Raw genomic sequence first — 22,993 nt, 5'->3', positions numbered from 1 at the left:
ACAGGAATCTAACCTACTTTGTGCTCAGTCTGCCAACACACAGAACAGGGCAAGCAACTCAGATCTGGGAGTTGGAATAGCCTAAAAATGGGTGTAACCTACTCACTCCATACCATGGTGCCTTCCCACTCACTGTCCCAGCAAAGAACTCAGATCCAGGAATTGTGAGTAGCCCATAAATGGGATTGGCATACTCACACCAGACCACCATGCCCACCCACACACTGTCCACACAATGAACTCAGGCCTGGGAGGTGGGAGTAGCCAGGATATGTGCCTGGCCTACTCAGTCCATACCACAGCACCTGCCCACACACTGTCTGTACAAAGAACTCTGGGACTTTGGAACTATCTTAAGTTGATAAAGACTAGGAGGACTTTGAAGATGGACTGAATACAAATTATAATGTGAGATGATTATGACTCTATTGGGGGCCAGGGGTGAAATGTAATAGTTTGAATGGATATATTACCCAATAGCAAGGTTTATCAAAGCTCTTAATTTATATTTCCTGTCCTGGTTGTTGGAGGAAGTATCACTAAGTATCATTACTGGAGGTGGATATGAATTCCAGCCTAGGGCATTCAGACTATGTGAGCTCTTGCTGGTTTTCCCAGCATGTGCTTACTTTTGGGTTCTGGCTGCTTTTTCCTCGGCATGGATCTATGTAAAGAGGAGCAAGCTTCATCTGCCATCATAGAACTTCCCCTAGATCTGTAAGCTTCAAATAAGTCCCATTCTTCCATAAACTGTGTGTGGCTTTAGACATTCATCCCAGCAACATGAAGCTGACTACAACACATACCCATGACACTTTAGGCAAATATCTATTCAATTTTCTTTGAATTTTCCAGTGGAAATTTAAAGAAACAAATGGCAACTAAAGAAAATTTTGATCTGTCAAGTTTTCCCTACCTCATGAAATACTAATGTTGTTTCTAGAAAGAAATGAATTCTTAAGTTGGCATCATGATACTCTTGTTAATTCTAGAAATCCCTGTTGATTTCCTACTAGAAAAGATGAAAAAAGTTAGTCTAATTCCAATTCGTCCAACCTTCTTTTTTTATGGTATTCAAATTCTTTACCATGATTTATAAAATACATATTTTCAAGTATATTTTCTACTGTCAGATGCCATCTAAAATTGTCTTCTTATTTCTTAATTCTGCCACGATCATTCTTGCTTGAGTTGCTTCTCACTTCTGGGGTATGTTGTGCTCCCAAATATTTGCCAGGCTGGCATTTTTTCTGTCACCAAGCTCTCTACTCCACATCGTCATCTCAAAGGTTCTGCTGACTGTTGGCCCTTAGTTTGCTTACCCATGTCTTAATTTCTTCAGAGTACCTATGCCTATCAAAAATTCCTTTGCTCAGTGCTTTTTCTGACTTTCCACATATTGTGTAATTCCATGAATGCATCATTCACTAATTCTACTTAGAACTGTGGCACTTCTAAGAAAAATCCATTGTATATTGAAGAAGACTTATGCTGTATCTCTTTGCACTCCCTCATCTCAAGCTTGGCATAAAGAATTTAAGAGGTATGCTTAACATCTTTAAGAATGGTTTATTATCATTGGACTCTAGAAAATTTTCAGAGTTTCTCTCTCTGTGTTGCTATTATTGCTGTATTTCTGCTTGGATGCATTTGAAAATATAAATTTAATTAAAATCCTTCTATACCAGCATCATCAGCTTTCATTCTGCACCTATTTTCTGCAGTATTTTAAATTATCTCATTAATTTGTTCATAAAACCAAATCTGAAATGACAAGATGACTGGAGCTAGGCTATAAGTACCACCACTATCATTGCTAATTGCAGGTGACTTTGGGAGTCTTCACTGTATTAAAAATAATATAACAAACAACTTCATAAATGTAATCTCCCCAAAACCCATTCATGGATTCTTTTGAGACTCATGGGCCACATGTAGGAGCCCTGAATGAACATAACTTTCAGATCTTGTTTTTCTCCTTTAAATATTTGAACCTCCACTTTCTTCATTTCCTAACATAACCTATAAATAATTCTTCAATAATCTGAATCATTTGAGCCAAAGTAAATCCCACCACCACCTACCAGAAAATATCCATCTTGTTTCATCTATGGCAATACGTCAACATGGATAAAGTGTTAAGACCATGTCTGGCACATTTGGGCACTTTTAAGTGACAACTATATTAATCAAACAAATGTATTTTGACATGACTCCAATATTCTTTACTACTTGAAGACATGGTAATGTTAGTGGTCTAGTAATGGGTAGAACAAAATACTTGTTTTGGTCACCATATTATTAATTCATAATACTATGGCAAAAAGGTATAAAATAAATTCACGTAGAATTGTGGGGATTCATTAGTGTGTGATCACAATCACACAGGAGAAACTCCAAAAGCTGACCTAAGATTTCCCTGCACATTTCCCAGAACCCTTAGATTATGAGCTTCTGACTTTACCAAGGCCAGTAAAATGCTTCTTGGTTTCTCTTCTGAGTAGTCAGGGATGACAGTGAGTAGCAGAGAGGTAAGGAGGATACCGGATTTGAGCATGATTCAGGGTGTGTGGGAGGAGCCATGGGTTAACACATGGCAACCCAAGGCTGCACATAATCTCATGAATCTAGTCATTTAAAAGTAACATTCCTTTAATTTATTACACTCCTTAAGGGAAAAGCTCTTTAATTCCTCTAAAATTTGTCTTGATGAACAAGTCATTGCATGCCCTCCTTCCCCTGAATAATATGCTCTTTTTTTCCTAATATAATGACATTTTCATGATGTAAAATTCAATTACTAAGGCATAAATTGAAGAAACTTTGGTCAAAAAGTGGACCTGTATCAGGGAAGACCATTACTTATTTTTTACTGTCCTCATGCTTGAACCTCCCACGGGCTCAGGCATTTCTTCCCTAGTGCCTCCCATTCTCCAAGGTCTGCATGACCTACAGACTTGTCACTTTGCTTCACACTTCTTCCTTAGCATCTCTCCACTCTAAAGAAGCTTCTAATAATTTTATCTCACCACTAGAAAATGGGTCAATTGTTGAGTTTTTAAAAAGTGGTTCATATCTATGACCATACCACCCCAAATGTGCCCAATCTTGTCTAAAAAGTGGTTTACTATGTTCACCTTTTATAAGTACTATTAAAATACAGTATTAAGTGAGGAATAGTAATACTTCTTTCATAATAACTCTAACATAAAACTGTATAAAATGTCAACACTTGCATTTTCTTCCTTATCTATCCAGTGGTATTCCCTTAACCTAACACCATTGCTGTCTACTTAAACACATCCTTTGGCCATGGTAAATATATTTTTTCTTTCTCACATACAAAACGACCTCTACAGTTTCTTTAAAAATGAGCAAATGTACTCTCAGGTGGCAGCTGAAATGCTGACTACACCACTCAAATCAGAAAGTGTATCAATATCCCTGCAACATTAAGATGTCTAATTCTCCATGCATCTTTACCACTGCTCTGTCAGTCTGTATTGTACTCTAATGTAATGAAGGTACAAGAGGACTTTGAAAGTATCAAATGCACCAGAGCTAGAGTGGGTCTCATTCCAATGTTTCCTTCAAACCAGCTTTATTCAGTAACATTTGGCTTAAGCAATCCATTACATAATCCACATGACCCTCGAAGCACTGTTTACCTCTGCTCCAAGGGCTGTTCCTACTGCAGCAGAGCAAGAACATAACATACAAAAGGACTACCACATTTATTTACAGTAAGCTCAACAATAATCAGTCACACTCTCAACCATATGCAAGTGTACTCTATATCCATATAAACCTTAGTGTAATGCTGCAAATAATATGGCAAGGGCAGTGCCAGCGTTTCCAAATTATACCTCCTATTCTTTTTATTCCCTCTAATAAACTATGTACTACCATATTTATTCATTTGTCACCAAAAACTAATGAAAGTATAAATGTAGCAAGCTATGAAAAATAAATGCCCAACAGCCAATGTAGGTTATGTATTAAGACACAGGTTATATGCAGGCAGCTTGTTTCCGTAGGGATTTCATCCTCACAAATCCTCCAGCATATATGGTCTTACATAACAGATTGCTCTGTCAGGGCTTCCTCTGAATTCCAGGTGTGCTCGATTTTGCATCTGCTGCCACAAAAATCCATGAGACTTGGATAGCAAATCATATGGCTTCCCTTACTGGACTTACTTTCAATCACAAAATTGCACAAATTACCAACACAGAGACCAGTGCCACCTGAAAATGCCAAGAGTAAATGGTGTGGGTTTGGGCATGCAGACATAACTCACCATGAGGACAACAGCCCTGAATGTACTGTCTGCTACTTCTCAGCTGACCCTGATCTATGGTATCTGGATAACAAATGTGCACATTTAGAATAGCCTGTTCAGTTGCTGCTCTGTGCTAGGAATCAAACAAGTTACAAATAGCCCCAAGACCAAATACAGTAGTGACACAGTAATGGTGTCATTATCAGGTAATAATTCTGTGCCTATCACTAACTCCCACTGGCAATAAAAATGATAGCCTCTAGAAAAGTGGTCCCTAACAAACGCCAGCAAGTGGATAGCAAATTACACTTAGAACCTTGATTATATCTTCAATTAGATTGTGTGGGAAGGTGAGGTGTGTGTGTGTGTGTGTGTGTGTGTGTGTGTGTGTATACACATGTGTACGTGTGTATATCCTGACAATGCAGCTTGAACATGTGTGCCTGGACACTAGATCCTAGCAAAGAAAATGAGTCTAGCAAAACTGAAATGTTTGTATTTTTTTAGAATTGTTTCTGAAATCACAGCTGATATAAAGTATGTATTCTCTGCACAGCTCCTCTTTGATAAAACAGTCATGGGTCTCCAAACATTCCCTCAGGACAAGATGCCCTTTTGAGAAGGGAACTCTGAAAGCCAAGAATACTGAAGTACCTCTATATACTCCATCCAGCAATGGAAACACATATAGAGAAAAGATATACCTGAAATTTCCAAGCAAGAAGAAATCAGAAAGTTTTTGGTCCACATCCATTGAGGCTGTTGGAATTGTTGTTGCATCCCAGACATCAAGAATTTATTACAAAAATTGTTTAAGATAATTGTAGATAATAAGAGTTTTCTCAAGAAAAAGAAAGTCATGCTTGCCCTGCTGATGGTTTTATAAATTCCTTCCTTATGTTACAAATAATGTCAACAGAGCAAAAGTGTAAAACATACCCCATAACATTATTAACACTAAATTAACATTATTTAACAACATCCCAACAAATCTGATTTTATAGCTATTAGATAATATTACACATGTTAACATGAAGAAAAAGAAGAGAACTGAAAGATAAAAGTTGGCTCCAAAACTCACATTAGAGGATATGTTTGTGTGAAAATAATCTAAGCATGCAAACAATCTGACTGATGATTGAAGCTTAGTGTTAATCAAAGAAACAAATAGCATAGACCCAAAGTTCTCTTGTACCATTTGGCCTTCTCCATATCTCTTTATCTATTGTGTATGGCAAAGTTGGCAATATTTCAATATTATTTACTTGTTAGCAGTTTTGGCAATGAATTCTGCAGTCATGAGCATCATATGCTTGCTTTCTCTTAGCCAATTGCATTGATTTAGTTGTTTCTCATTGGCAGATAAATTCAGCTTGTATAACAGCCATTATCCAGAGGGAACATTAATAAGTTCAGTAAGATATAAAGAGCTTTCTTAAGCCCCATGGCCTGTCCTTAAAACTGATTTTGAGGCTATTTTTTATTTATGCAAGATCAAAATCTCAGTGGCTCCACCTCATTAATCTTGAAGGCAATGTCACAATTTATAGCCATAGATACAGTTTCTATAAGCACAGACTCTTCTTTTATCAGATGACTAAAAAAAGGCACCTCCTGTGTTTGAGGATCAAAGGCTTGCCAAGATATTCAAGATGCTTTTCCAGGTAAAGCCAAACTGAATACCATCTATACTTTACACAAAAATAAATAACTTTCCATCTTTTCTAGGTCATTACTAATTATTATGTTGTTCTACTTTGTTTTCCCTATCTCCAAGAGCTGAAATTAGTCTTTCTGAGATGTGCTGATATCCATGTCTCTTGACGTTGCTGACAATAACTTACTTGGCTTGTGATCTTATGCAAGAACACCACTATTGCTTGAGAAAAGAAGCCAGGCTTGCAAAATTGCCTTTTCATCAACATCTCTGTTCTCTATAGGAAATATTTCTATCAAAAAGTATTTATGAGATTCTATTGACTGCTGTACCATTTGCTCAATTCTGGTAACAGCTGACTTGAATTAACAATCATGATTTGGGAAAACATTAACATGGAAATAGGCTCTGTTAATTTATGACCAAGTTCATTGCTCCATCTACCTGGACAAAAAACAATGACATTGACTCTTAATCTGAAGATTCCCAAGCAAGAATAGAGTGAATCAAGGGCTCCAATCTTCTCTTGTGATTGGGTAGATTGATTTGGCATAGTGGGAACAGTGGAAGAAGACCCACTTTGGTCTTAGGACAAAGCCCAATTCTATAGTGAAGCTAAAGTATAAAGCAGTTACTCCAAACCCATCCTTCCCTTCTATGACAGTTACCAAATTATGTAAAAGTCTTAAGGTTAGATGCCAAGGAGACTCAAAAGTCATCAAAGTAGAAAATAGGAGGCTGCCAGGAGCTTAACAGTAAAATAGACTTCTAATGCACCCTTCAAGGCTCAGGGAGCATTGTGGAAGACCGGTGAAGGAATGTAAGAGCCACAGGGTGGAAAGGTATACTGAGAGACATTGACCTATTTACAGGAAATGAAGGTACAACTATGACCCCACAGTAACTACCAGTATCACACTTAAGAGCAATAGGGAGGAAAGAGTGGACACAGAAGGATAATCCAATGGGAATATGACCAATCTACAACATTGGCATATGTTAAAAAGAAAGGAAAAAATTACCTTTGTAGAAAAGAATGCTTTATTTCCATAATATGAGACCAGTGGTCAATACACAACTCATCTGTACACTTGATTTTACATATGTGTAGTGTTTGAATGGTAGACATGAAAAGCAAAATTCAAATAATCAAAAATATTATATATACCTATATAATATATATCATATAACATATATATATATATATATATATATATATATATATATATATATATATACAAAACAGTCTTAATAAGAAAGGAGTGAGTGATGAGGAACCCCAATAGTGTCTTTGTTGCCCCATGACGTAGAAGAACAAAATCATATCATATCAAGAACATGAGTATCCCTTAATTCCCAAGTTGTATATAGTTGTCCATTTTAAGTAATGATTATCATATAAAATTCTAAGGTGAAATAGATTATATCAAATATATTTAAAAATACACTTGAGGACAAGTTTTATTTATTGAGGCTATCCTCCTAGTGATGTTGAAACTTCTCCACATTATAGGCAACTGTGACCTAAAACAATTTATATATTTTTTGTAGAATACAATAATATCACCAATAGATGAGTTATGGAGTTTAAGAAGCTCAACTAAAGAGCATAATTTTCAACCCACTGATAATATCATCAATAAGATCAACAGGAATACAACATCCAAGAAAACAAGAACTGAACTCCAGTGTTTAATGGAGTGTTCTGGAGGGGTTTTCTTGTTTATTTGCTGCTGTGTATTCCATATTAGCTGTTTCTAAGAAGCATATTATGAAATAAACTTTACACAGATGGGAAGAGTAAGGAGTCAACATGCCCTAGTAAATCAGGAGATCCAAAGGTCTGTGCCATAGAGGACATGACAAACTATATTGGAGCCTGAAGCAAGAGGGAAAAAAATCAATTACAGTAGTGTGACTACTTTTAGTTAAAATGTTGATATTTCTTTTTTTTATATTTTTTTGTTTATTTGTATTTATTTGAAAGTGACAGGCATGGAGAGAAAGAGGCAGAGAGGGGGAGAATGGGCACCCCAGGGCCTCCAGCCACTGCAAACGAACTCCAGATGCATGTGCCCCCTTGTGCATCTGGCTAATGTGGGTCCTGGGGAATTGAGCCTCAAACTGGGGTCCTTAGGCTTCACAGGCAAGCGCTTAACCACTAAGCCATCTATCCAGCCCAAAATGTTGATATTTCTTAATGATTTTAGTATCATACATATGTGTGTATATATATGTGTGTGTGTGTATATATATTTTTATATATTATATGTTATATAATATATATATGTATATATAATTGAAGATGAATATCACATATTTATATATGTATGTTTATGTTACATATATGTGATATTCATCTTCAATTTAGCAATTCAAGTAAAAGGACATGAAGTTCAGGTCTGACTCTAAAGTGAGCTTTCATTTCAGAACTGAGTACTGAGCCCTGGCCATTGGTATAATTCTGTCCTGTTTATATGCACTTTTGGACCTTCAAATTTCTGAAATTCAATGTCAGTTGATACTTCTTTACTTTTCATCATTATATACTAATAGGACAAGCCTGTGCTATGCATGATGCCTGAAGAGCTGATATTAAATTACCTCAAAGCAGTCTTTTGGTTGTCCTGAAAAATACAAGTTCCTTCAGGAGGCAGGTTTGTAACAGAGTTATTCAAACCAATGCAAAGGTAAGAGCCACATGGACACATGAAAAAGCTATGCATCAAGTGAATAGTAAAAAATGTGAATCCCATTTCCTTCCCCTGTATAAAACAGAGGTGTGCATAGCAACTAGAGCCTGAAGACAGTTAATAAGACCCAGCATCCATGCTTGGCCTGCTTCAAGCTACAGAGTCATCCTGGAGCCAGTCCAGAATTTCCACATGTGCTGATGCTTGAGGCAGAGCTATGACAAAAGGCTGGGCTGACACTTTCCTTCACCCCTAGCAACCGCTCAATGCTCTACTTTATTTTGCTGGGAATTATTATCTGTCATTTGCTTGGCCATCCTACATAACCAGCTCACAGCAACAGCACGCCTGGCTCCTTTGCACAAGACCTGAAAGACTATTCTATCAAACCTCACACACTCTGCCTCCTGGGTGCCACTAAGTCAAGGTGAAACCTTCTCAAAGATCCACACACAGACATGCAGTGACACGCACATGCTTTTCCACAAGACGGATGCTGTCTGGGGAGCCAAGGTTGTTGCCACAGAACAATGAGTACATCTGGGACAGAAGCATTACTCAAACATAAGATTTTTTGGGGGGGTTCAGGTAATGAGCTCACAGTGTTCAAAGTAGCTCACAACTAGAGGTGGTGATTATACAGTAAGGTACAGTGTGCCTATGGAAAGTCCAGACTAGGTATGTGAGGGAGGTGGAGTGTCTGACATGCACTGAAAGATGATAAAAAACCTGGTTTTTCCAGCCTGACAATAAAGATAGTTAGGAAAGAACTTAATTGCACTATTTAAGATTATGAAAGGTACAGGGGGGACAAAGTTATCAATTCCAGGCTTAAAATGCCATTGCACAATATGAGAATAACTACTCAGGTGAATGGTGCAGCAAGAAAATTTAAAAACCAATAAAATGAAATACTTCTACACACAGTGGAATTCAGGGCTTCAGGAGATCAGAGAGTCAAATGCAGGAGCTATATTTTAAAAGGAGACTGAATAATTTTATGACCATTATAAAAGAAGAGACAGGTTTAAATTGCTATAAGAGTTTAGAAATAGGGGGAAACTTTTATAACTATAGAAATAGTAAGACCCAGGAGTGGGAATAATGCAAGTGTTTTGCATTGCCATATTTTCCTTATTTTATACTAATAAACATTATCATCTAATTTTTGCCAAACCGAGGATGCACCAACCTCAAAGCCCTTGCCTTGTTTTATACTGTCCTTCCATCTTTTGCCTGTCACGTTTAGATCATGACCAAGACTTTGCCCTGCAAAGTGACTGGCCAAATGCAGTTCACTTTGCACACAGATTCTTAATACCTACTTAATGTCTTACTCTCCTTTCCTTCTTCAAATCACATTACAGTCTCAAGGAGTTACTGTAGACAGACTCCAAACTACACACAGAAATTCCATTAGATTTGAAATCAGTTGGCTTAACCTGCTATACACTGCAAACCACAATAATCCATCAGAACATGCTGCCTAAACCACAGCCCACATCTCCCTAATAGCTAATGATAAGACTCTCGATAAATTATGACTTTCATTCTGTTGACTGTTGATTGCCTCACACTCCCTACTAGACCACTGCTGAGTGGTTGCATGTTAAAATATTCGCCTGCTTTTGTGAACCTTTCAGAATCTACACTACAGGCCCACATCCATATCATTTGATAATCACAGATATTCACTAAGGAAGTCAAGATATGACTCACATGAATACTTTCTTTTGAAAAAAAAATGATAAACCCAGCTTCATTTCTGCTCAAATGCTTGCATCTTCTGATTTGTGGTCCTTTTCAGTACACAGATAATGCACTGTAGTTGAGTTAGTCTGGTAATTAAGTCACAAATCTTCCTTCTTCTGCAACTTTTCATAACTGTTCCTCCAAATCTATAATGGTCTGTGTTTTCTTTATAATAGACTAAGCTCCTAGAATGCTATGTACTCTTCATAAAACAGGAATTTATTCACTTAATCTTGCTTCCTAAGCAGTGTTTCCTATATCCACATTTCTGTAGGACTCCTTCATTGGTCTTTTGAAAAAAGTATGTTTGTATCCATAAGATAGGAAGAAATAAGGGGCTTGGAAGATGGCTCAGTTGTTAAAATCACTTGCTTCCAAGCCTGCCAATTTGAGTTTGATTACCCAGAACACACATAAGACCAGATGCAGTGTGGCACCTGAGTTTGTGATTCTAATACAGATATTACATTTGGAGGAGGAGCCAGAAAATGACAAATTGGTATGCAAGCAGGACTGGCATTTGTACTGGTAAGACTGTCTCAGGGAAGGTAGAACACAGATATCTCATTATCCTCTGACCTCCACATACATACTGTTGCCCATGTGTCCAAACACACACACAGAACACTAAGATATAAAATGAGTAAAATCTATAATGTTACTCATTTTGTATGCTTCTCAAGTTCTGCAATATCTTCATACAAGTGTTCATATTTTCAGTCATTTTTTTTCAGCAGGTATGTATTTAAGCATACTAAGGAGACACAACAGAGAATAAAATAGCAATATCCTTGCTTTACTGAGAACAGATTATAGTAGGGAAGACAGATAATTTTATTTAAAATGTGTAGGGTGTTAGACATCTACAAAATCTAAATAGTCAGAAAGAAGTGTATTAATAAAGATGAGGTAAATTTGGATAAGCTGGTTATATATGAGAAGGTGACTGTTGAGCAAAACTCTGGTTGAAGCAAAGGACTTAGCAATGCAGGCACCTGAGAGTTGACCATCCTTGGTAAAGGAAAGCAAGTACAAAGGCTCTGAGGTAGAATCAGACCCTTGTGTTTCAGGCTAAGAGAAAGATCAACAAAACTGGAGTGGACTGAATGTGGATAGTCCAGTAGGAAGTGATGTCAAAGAGGCTCTGTGGATAATAATCCAGGGCACAGCATGACATTGAAAGCCACATGGGCAGAAATCATAAAAAATAAGTTACAAGTGGCAAGGTCTCTGTCTGCTCATTGAAAGTAGGACAGCAAGGGCAAGGGAAGAAACAAGGAGATCAGTTAATAACCATTGTACTAATCTAGGTAAGTCTAGAGCTGTAGCAGGGTGAGGGAATAGTAGAAACAAAAGAATCTGTGATGGATCAGATGTGAAATGACAGACTCTATGAGAGGCCATGGAGAGAATCAAGATAAATACATTTTCTAATGTTTATATGGAAGGCATCCATAAGAGCAGAACTAGAGGTGAAGGAATATCAGGAAACTAGATTTGAAAATCTGCAGTGTGTGTTGTTCAGCAAGCATCTCCATGGAACCCCATAGTTATTTGTATAAGTGACCTAGTGACATGAATCTGGATACTGACATTCAGAGGAGTAATCCAGGCAGGAGTCATCAACACAGAAGTCAAAACAAGGTAACGCAGTACTGAATAAAAAGTGAAAGCCCCTCCTCCATGGAAGGGGAATAAGGGGAAAAATGTTTAAGTGAATTTCCCACCTTCCAATAGTTGAAGACTCAGGGAGACAAAGAACATGGAGAAGTGTCTATAAAGGTAAAAGGAGAGCCAGACAAATGAAATGTCTCAGCAGGCAAGTGAAGAGAGCATTCCAGGGATCAGAGTTAACTATGTCTCAGCAAGCAGGTGAAGGAACAGGAAGGGTTGCCTATGTCAACTTCTAGTAAGACATCAAATATGATGACATGTGTAGGCTTAGCAATGAGAAAAGCATAGAAGACATTGATAAGCCTAACTTCAGTAATGAGAACAAAAGAATGACTTGAGCAGGTTCCACAGAGAAGGGAGAGAAGTAACTAAAAATACCAAGTTAGCAAACACAGACAACCCTCAAAGGAGAATGGGGAATATCTGAACAGGAAGAAGATCACAATAAGGTAATTTTTAAAAAATATATTTTATTTTTATTTAATTGAAACAAAGAGAGAAGGAGGGAGAGAGGTTGGGTGCTCCAGGGCTCCAGCCAAGTCAAATTCCAGAAGCATGTGCCACCTTGTGCATCTGGTTTAAGTACATTCTGGAGAATTGAACCTGGGTCCTTTGACTTTGTAGGGAAGTGCTTTAACTGCTAAGCCATCTCTCCAGCCAAGCAAATTGTAAATGTTGGAAAATAAGAATATGTTTATAAACTGACCATAATATTCCAATAGAGAGGGAAAGATTGTGACCCATACACAAAAGGGTAGAATCACTAAAGTACTATTTTTGAGTAGAGAAGGCATGAGGGCTTCGTGGCATCTCTCATACCTGGAATGTTTATCCTCAACCAGATATATATCACTAGCTCTTTTTCAGTCAAATAAGAGATCCAACAGGTAAGGTGTATTAGATGAGTCCATTCATATCAACACATTGATAATTGATATGGCCATAGGTGAAAGTCCTTCCTGGTTCTAACTAACATAATGTGGAAGAAGTGGGATCTTCAGTGGAGTGGATTGTTGGCAGGAGATTTAGGATTTCTATTCCCTCACCACCACCCCCTAGGCTCTTAACAACAGAAGCAGGGCAAGCACAGATGGACAGTCTTTGCTCCTGAATGCTCATCCTTCACATACACCAACGACATCTAGGCTGCAGAGCCAGCAAAGGCAATAGTGAGGAATACCCTGGCCTTGCTTTCCCAGCTTTACTAGAAGTCAAGAAGTGAAATGAAAATTTTTGAAAAGCTTAGCAAGAGTTTGAAAGTCCACAATATATTCATATGTTATGTAAACTATAGTATATGAAATATTCACCATATAATTTTGGTCAAAAAATGACTACTGAAAGGCCTACAGTCCATGCCACAGATGATTCTGTCTTTCATCTAGCTGGTCATCTTTGCATAGTAAAACATTTTCTGAGTGGTAACACAATTTCAACCTGAAGAAACTGAGGGATGGTAGTAAACTCCAAAATGTCTCCTAGATAAGAGTTAGTGATAAAACACAGAAATCACGTATGTTTTTATATAGATACTTTAAAGTAGATACTTAATATCTTAAAACAAGTATGCCTCATGCAATATTTTCCCTTTTCTGACAATTCTATCTTTAAAGGAATTTTGGAAAATCAATAAAGATGCACCAATGTACAAATATCCAACTTTGTTCTGCCTTAAAATAAAACATGTCAAATGACTCCATCTCAGATATAGTGGGAAGGTCTTAAGGACTTCTCTCAAGTGATCCATTCTAGGTTCCACATGTCACAAATAAAGCTGTGAAAAATACACATACAGCTGAAGCAAGTCAATAATTACCTCTATACTCCATTAGTCCCAATATCCTCACAATTTCAAAAGATGCCTCAAGAAAGACATTCAAGAAGACAAGACATAAGAAGTTCAAAGGACCAAGGGAGACCTCAGGCATAGTCTCTAGACCATATATCCACATGGCTATATGCCTGTGTATTTAATATAGACTAGGTAAATATTTTGTACCTTTTTAATCCTCATAGATATTTGAGAGAAATGACAGAAGCTAAAGGAAATTTTTCCTTATAAAATGTTTAAATTTTTCTAATTTAAATATTAGGATTTTGGGCTGGAGAGATGGCTTAGCAGTTAAGCGCTTGCCTGTGAAGCCTAAGGACCTCGGTTCGAGGCTCGGTTCCCCAGGTCCCACGTTAGCCAGATGCACAAGGGGGCGCACGCGTCTGGAGTTCGTTTGCAGAGGCTGGAAGCCCTGGTGCGCCCATTCTCTCTCTCTCCCTCTATCTGTCTTTCTCTGTGTGTTTGTTGCTCTCAAATAAATAAATAAATAAAAATTTAAAAAAATATATTAGGATTTTAGAGCAGTATATTAAGCCTGCAACTTGGTTCTGTTTACTTAGAGAAAAGGTGACATTCTCTGACTATTGGAGGTCAAGGAATACCTTGTGCCCTACTATTGAACAGTGTAAGTCTTATGGGTGACTGAAGCATGAAAAAAATGCAGTATATTAAAAATCTACTATCAATCCAGTCAGGAAGAGACAGCTGGATAATTCAGAATAGACTTCAAATAATCACTACATATAAACCTGCAAGCTTATCTACATCCCTATCTCAAAAGTTAACACGGTCCATGCTATTTTTCATTTTTAAATCTAGATAAGTAAATTTCCAATATCCTTTGAGGATATAGGTGTTGTTTAACACTGTGATTTCATATTTATACAGCTTGTCTCATCATATGATCCTGGACCATTTTACCAGCATATTTCAGCACTAATAGCCATAAAAAACAATAATTTCTGCTAGATTGTTCTGCTGGGAAACTTTTGAGGAACATGTTTATTTTCCTGGGCATCAGGAAGTTCTTGCTTTATCCTCAAGGAAACCAAGCAGCTAAATCCTCTGGTCCTCCAGAGAAAAATAAAAATAATTAAAGCCAGTCAATAGGACAAAAGAGTGATGTTTCTGAACAAATTCCATGTGTAGAAACCTCTAGAAAACCATTTCATTTGTTCCAGGGAAGAAAAAATTGGTTTGGATGTATGGTGAATTTTTTAAAATATTTACTTAGAAGAAATCAATGTTCTTGCATAGATGAGGCCATTTGGACAAATGCATATTTGTAGATTAATTTGGCAAATCCCTCCAAATTGCACCTATAAAAAAATCAACTTGGAAACAAGTTTTTCATGGGACTGAAGAATTGGATCCAGCCTCCTCTGTAAGCGCTGAACCCAGAGTAATTCTGTTCTTTCCACATCCTGTAATCTTCTTTGCCCAGTTATAAGTCCAGTGTGGTGACTAAATCACTAAGGATGGATATCTAATGCAATGTGTATTTGGTTCCCAGTCACTCAGCCATTCCCTGTCATCCTCACCATTTGTTTAATTCTGTCACAGACTGCTTTTTCCCAGGTACTCACACATCCCTTTCCCCAATATTTAAAATATAAGAAGGCCATAAGTTAAATGGGCTTTGGAAAGCAGTACAAGATCCTGAATCAAAGAATGACCATTAAGAATTGAATTTTAAATTTACAAAGAAAGAGAAGCACTGACTCTAAGCAAGAAGAGAAGCAAATGTACTCTACTCTGTCTTGTAATGATACACACTTCTGTATTAGCTGTGCTCATCAGATGACACTGTGCATGGCAAACACCGTGAGCATGGTTTATTTGTGTGGATTTGCATATTGAAATCTTGGTACTCACGTCATTTCTCTCATTGAAATACTTTTCCCTCAGTGAAATTCTTTGCAATTTTGTTCCCCTTTTTAATCATTCAAACAATAGTTCTTCCCCCCCCCCCCACCCATAAAAGCAGGTTACTCACTCAAATCAGGTCACAAAACTGGAGAAGCAGCATGCTGTGAAGACAGAGTGAAAACTGGACATTACTGCATGCTGTGGGATTACTTAAGCAGCTCCATAGAAAGAAATTGCATTTCCATGTCACAATTGTCCAAGATGGATTTAGGACAACACACGGCAAGTAACAAGGATGTCTGTCGAATGTCATAAATCCTACTAAATCAATTAGTTACTAAGACATGGGAAGATTTTTCTGGCCTCTTTTTCTTACCCTTGGTGCTACAAAGGCCATAAAGTTATCAAGCGCAAGGGATAGAGTGGTTTGCCAGAGTTCAGCAGCTGCAGGAGGCTCCTAAACGGAAAATGACTGTAATGGTGGCAGAACCAGTTCAGATGCAGGCATCACTGATGAGACCAAATCTCTGCTGAAGCTCAAAGAGAGACCTGAGTGATTATTCCATTCTAAGGGTACAATTAGCTGGTGTTTTTATCTCTTTATCTGAAGAGCCTAAATCAGACAAGTACCCTATGAGTATTTCTGGTCCTGAAAAGGAAGCAATCTCATACTGGGCCTGGTTTCTTGTTCATTCCATTAACTGACTTTTTCCAATAGGCAGCAATTAATCACTCTCCTCTATGTACTGAGACAAATTGGAACTTTGTAGTCTAACTCCAATTTGATGATTATTTGAGGGTAAAGAACCACCAGCATGACCAGCATCTTCAATATTAAAATTATGTATTCAAAGTGTAGTGACCAAGCAATTTCCTGTCTCCACAAGAATAGGTCATTTCAGCACACAAAGATTTTTTTAAACTTTTTTATAACAACTTCCATAATTAGACACTAAACCATGAAAATTCCCTCCCCTTCTCCATTTTCCCCTTCACAATTTCACTCTCCATCATATCCCTCTCCCCATCTCTACTAGTCTCTCTTTTCCTCCTTCTATGAGGGACCTGTGTAGGTAATACCAGGCATTATGAGGTCATGGATATCCAGGCCATTTTGTGTATGGAAGACTGCATTATAAGCAGTTGTACAGACAAGAGACACACATCAAAGGGTTCCAAATTAGAAAGATTCTTTTAAAATAATGATTATATAATCATTTCTGGGTGAACATTAAATATACATCAAGATGTTAGTCCTTTCATAAATAAATACAAAGAACAAACATCCTACAGAGAGTTTTGTTCAATTGTGTTTCTATGAGAGGCTATACCTCATCCAAACACTCTTTCATGCTCAAGTCCTCTTTGACACTTACCATCATCATCCTATGAGAATATTTTTTAAACTTCCAAGACTATATTGTAAATTCATTCATAAATCATGCCTGTAAAAGAGTTTCCAATGATGACTAGCACTTGCTCCTTAATGAATAAGATGTCTATTGTATCCATTGACCAACAAATAATCATAATCTACTTCTGAGATGCTAACCATGTATAAGGTGACCCCATTGAGACTTACAAAGAAGGAAGATATGGATACTCCCCACCAAAGTGTGTTGTGGAGAAACAGATGAGTATGTGGACGACTCTATCACCTTATAAAATTTACACTGTGGTATGAGAGAACTCATCCTAACTGCAGGGATCATGAGAGGTTGGATGGAGAAAGCTGAATTTGGCCAAGACCTTGAGAAATGAGACAGAATTTAACAGAGAAAGATCAGCAAAGGATAATTAAATATATGTATATGTCAAATAAATGTGATATCAAAGACCCACTGACCAAGAAGGTACAGAGGGTGGTTATGGTAGTACCAGTTACCTGCTGGAAGTCAGGAGCTACTTGCAAAATATAAGACTAGCAAGTAGAAATGTAGTCACTGACAATATGCCTCTGGATCAGACCTGTGAGAATCTCTAATTGTATTTTACAGAAGAAGAAATACAAAAATATCCAGAGTGACTTACATATTTTAGGGATAAGTCATTTTATTCATCACAAACTCACAGGTCTATCATTCATGCTCTAAAGCTTGATCATCATCGGTAATTATTCCCTCCTTCTCATCTCCAAGTTGAGCAATTTCCCTTTTGAATGCACTCTCAAATCCACCACTTCATTTTTACAAATCCATCATTTCATTTATATTTCAAGTAAAACAATTTGCCTCAGCTTTGCACTGTCCGTAGCACAGATTCCTGGGGAAGATTTTGGAATATTCAGTCTCATTTCGGTGTCTTTTCTCTGGTTTCAAGGCTCTCTTTACTAATATGCAAGCGTGACCATATCACTTTCTGGCTCAAAAATTTCCAACTCACTGCTCACAAGAACCACCTTCCACAAGTAAAGGAAAGCAGGTTGACCTGGAATTCACTATGTTGTCTCAGGGTGGTCTCAAACTCAGGACAATCCTTCTACCTCTGCCTTCCAAGTGCTGGAATTAAATGCAGCAAAACTTTTCTCCACTTACCCATCCTAACTTGTATTTTCAATATATCTCCAAGATATTAGAGTGGAATCTACCAAAGTTCTTATCTCTGACTTCACAATCTACCACTTTGTTTTATATAATTATGATTGTAAAATGTGATACAATCCCACTGTGCTCTCATTTCAAACCCTCTCTGAATTTCCATATGTTTCCAAGTTAACAACTAAATAGTTCCAGTATTATATTTATTACAAGCATTTATCTCCATATATTTCGATCCCATGAAATTTTGAGTTCTGTGGGAGCTATATTGCCTATTTCTAGATATTTTATTGTCAGTGCCTAATAATGTATTTAGTAATTAACAAATGTATTTTGATGACCAGCACAAACCCATCCATATATGATCCTATTGCATCACATTTGAATCCCATTACAGCCCTGTCAATCTCTATTTAACTCTTATACAAACTCTTATTCCAGGTTTACCAAAATCTTAGCAGATAGTTAAATATTCTTTACTCTTTCTGTTTACATTTGCACACTGTCCTTATTCCATTTTCCCCTTTTCTCCACTTAGGTATATTTCTGACATATTACCCATATTTCAAAATATTAGTCCTTGTCTCCTTTTCTCCAAATAGCCTTTCTTAATCCTAATCCTTCTCATCACATCACTAGGTCTAGTCCTTCATATAATATCTGTGCACATTTCAAACACTGCACCAGGGCCTCAGCCATTGGAATCAAACTCCAGATACCTGTGCTACCTAGTGGGCATGTACGACCTTGTACATGCCTCACCTTTGTGTGTCTTGCTTACATGGGCTCTAGAGACTCAAACATTGGTCCTTAGGCTTCACAAGCAAGTGCCTTTATTGCTAAACTATCTCTCTACCTCTTAAACTGATTTTTAGTGATTATGTACTTTACCTCTGCACAGATGTTGGATGCCCTAACTGGTCAAGTCTCTAACTAAAATTGAATGCCAAATACATAGATTGTATCAATAACAAAACAGGGAGAGAGGAGATCAACCTCCTCCATTTTTATTTTTATTGTTTTGTTTTGAAACATGGTCTCACTCTATAGCCCAGACTGTTCTAGAATCCATTATATAACTCAAATCTACAGTGATATTCCTGCTTTAGCCTTCTGAATATTGGAATTATAGGTATGAGCCATCATGCTTAGTGGTTTTTTCAACATAAAATTCATCAAAATTAGCCCAATAGGCCCATAGAATACAGAAAACATGAAGCTGATTATACATTCCTCTTTTCATTGCTAATTACTTTGCTTTAACAGAACTTCAGAAACAATTCAATAACTAGAAGGCACATTTTAAATTGAAGTTTCAGATATTAGGAGTTAGTGAAAGCAAATCTTTTAGGAAAATCCATTTTTTATTAAATATTTAGTTCTTTTCACTTTGGTTTAAGGCTTGTAACTACTGTAAGTAAAGTGGTGGGGGGAGTCTCCTATTCTAGTAAAACATCCTACTATACAAAGTAAGCAAGGTCAAATCTGACTCCATTTATGTAATACTTAGTTACTGTACTTGGTACATCACTGGAAGAGCACCATGTGCCTCCAACTGCCTACTGGCTTTCTTCTCATCAGGCAGCTATATGCCACAGTCATGGTCCCAATCATGAAAGCCCTTACATTTTGTTTTGGTAGCCGGAGGCGTGTTAGCAGCCATCACAGTGAGCCAATCCCTCTCTAGCACAAACTTTGGCTTGCAGACCTCCAGCAAGGAGAAGAGGTTGAAGGAGTTATCTGTATTGTGGCTTGCTCATAGCAGCCTGTCCACAATTCTATCAGTGGCAAAGCACCAAGAGAAACCATGGCTACAAAAGCATTTTCAAGAGGGAATTCCTACTGGATGAGTGAAACAGTATCCTTATGACAGACCTGGTACTATGGCCATCCATAAAATCAGATATTATCCGAATCCTACTGAATTTAGGATTCTGAAGCCTCTTTTCCAGCATCTGGTGTAAGAAATTAATCAGGACTTCAAAGCAGATCTGTGATTCCAGGACACATCTATTAATGCTTTGCAAGAGATGAGAAAGTCCTCTCAAACTGGCCCCTTTGAAAGGAAACAACCTGTGTGTTACCCATACCAAATCTGAAATAAATGTATCAAAAGATATATTCAGCTGGTATGGCACACAGGTGAAACATACACTCAGTGATCCTTTTTGATGGAGAGCACTATGTTAGATATTTTCCTTCATGAAGCTACACTTGATTATGAATGGGAAAATGGGGGATAGAAATGAGGTATTGGCAGTTTTGTTATTTTTAATTGTGTGGGAATTTTCAGCACACATATGGGATATAAAGCATTAATAAGAATGAAAAAGTTCCATGTGCATATTTTAATACTTCAATTTTATTATATTTGTATAATTGACAAAAATGAAAATCCAAATTATTAAAAATAACTTTTAGGAGCTGGAGAGATTGCCTAGTGGTCAAGGGTCGATTCCCCAGTGTTTATGTAAGCTTGATGTACATGGTAGTGCATGCATCTGGAGTTCGTTTGCAGTGGTTAGAGGCACTGGCACATATATTGTCTCTCTCTCTGTCTCTCTGTCTACCTCTCTCCTTTTCTCTCTCTCTTTCTCCCTCTCTCTCTCTTAAATAAATAAATAAAATATTAAAAAGAGCAAACAATTTTTTAAAAAACTACATCTAAACATAGCTACAGAATAGATTTCTGCACAATCTTATTATAAACCCTTAAAAAGACAGCCATGTCCTGTACATATGAACTTTCTTGATGTATGTTGGAGTTTCGGTGAATATTCAAGTCTCCCTTGAATTGCAGTGCCTTGTCACACTAATTTGTTCACTCTGGTAAGAGCATTATCCAATACAGAATTGCAGCACTAAAGCTTAGAAGGCCTCAACAGCAAAAAGGGGGTCACTTGGTTCAGAATTTGGACTTCCCATCATGGCTCTTCAACTTCTCTTCTTCACTCCTGCAGCTCCAGTGATCTTCTGAGTGAGCACTTTCAGCTCAGTCCTCCATGAAGACCCTCTCTGGATCCTCACCCCTTAACACTGAAAGAGTTCAATGTTATAATAATTATATAATATATATTATTATAGTATATAACATAATGCAACGTTATATATAATGTTACTTATTATATATAATATAATAAAATAATTTAGACAGACATGTTAGTTTTTTCTGGACAATGCCAGCATTTGAATTTTGTTAAAACAAGTAAATCTCTCATTGACAAAAGCTAAATATTTGAAACATCTTCCCCTATAGCAAATACTATACATCTTTCCCCTATACTTTTCTGAGTTGTCCCACATGGAAGTGTTTTTAATTGTTACCTGTTCTATGATTTCCTGCAAGTTTTCCATTAGAGTACAGTGAACTATATTTAAAAAGGAAAAAGATATGCAAATGTCCAGTAAAACTTCTTAAAGGAAAAAACAAGAAAATCTGAAATACATTTAACACAAAACCATTAGTGTTCATTTATATGAGCTAGTGCTAGAGGAAAAGATTATGGTGGTAAAAGATATCATTTATTAAGACCAATTTAGAATACTACCTATAAGCAAGTTGTAAGAGAACAAGAAAGCTGTGTTATCAATGCTTGCTTCTTTAGAGAAGTAACCAGAACAAAGAAAAAGCAAGATTGCTGGCAAATATTAAACACTGCTGACACTTCCATTCAGCATCTGTTTTGATCTATTTTGTCTTTTCTTGGTCCGTTCTTAGTTTCACGACAAACCTATTTGACTGGGGCTTTTCATTCAGTCAATAAATGTTTACTTCATTCCTATTATGTGAATATAATAGTTTACAAAAACATTTCTTGCCCTCAAGCTTACCAGACAGATTTTGAAAGAGAAAAAAAATAATAATAAAGATAGAGCAAGATGTGTCGCATATTAAATTGAGGAAATGGATGAAAAGAACATAATTTAATCTCAAAGCAAGACTTTATGAGGATTTTCAGATCGGGTCCTTGTTAATCTGAGCTAATCCAACTAAAGGGTATGTCAGAAGCATGGGGGAAAAGTCAGAGAACAAAGAAATATTCCATCTGAAAGGTCATTCTTCAGGGGCTCACAAACATTTCCAAGTAGTTTAATACATAAGCCATGGCAGAAAAGCTGGAAAGAGACTGAAATAATCCACAGAATATGACTAGGAAATGTTGGATAGGGCAAGCCAAGGAGTTTGGATTTTACTCTCAGGCTTTTTAACCAAGGAATCCATTTCTGGATGTTTAGAAAGTCCACATTCTGTCAGGACCAAAGTAAAGATTGAAGGCAGTTTGGATCATGTTCTGATACCTTGGGGAAGAGGCAACAGTGGTATAACCGGAACAGTGGTGATAATTTGTGCACATGTGAATACTTGAGACAATATTTGGAGGTAGCAAAAATAGGATTTGGTACATAGGGTGTGAGAATTTAAAAATGGAAGAAATTTCTTTCTAGGTTGTTATTTTAATCAACTTTTCCTCTTCTTATTTTATTTAGTTACTTATTTAAGAGAGAGAGAATGAATGTGCCAGGGCCTCTAGTCATGGCAAAGAATTTCAGGCTCGTGCATCACCTTGTGCATTTGGCTTTATGTGGGCACTAGGAACTTGAACCTGGGTCCTTTGGCTTTATAGGAAAATGTCCTTAACCACTAAGCTATCTCTCCAGCCCACTTTCTACATTCTTTAGTCCTTTATAGTATGTCTT

The sequence above is a fragment of the Jaculus jaculus genome, chromosome 3 (assembly GCF_020740685.1).
Source record: "Jaculus jaculus isolate mJacJac1 chromosome 3, mJacJac1.mat.Y.cur, whole genome shotgun sequence".
NCBI lineage: Eukaryota > Metazoa > Chordata > Mammalia > Rodentia > Dipodidae > Jaculus > Jaculus jaculus.
The sequence above is the reverse complement of the archived record's forward strand: the minus strand, read 5'-3'. Positions refer to the sequence as shown.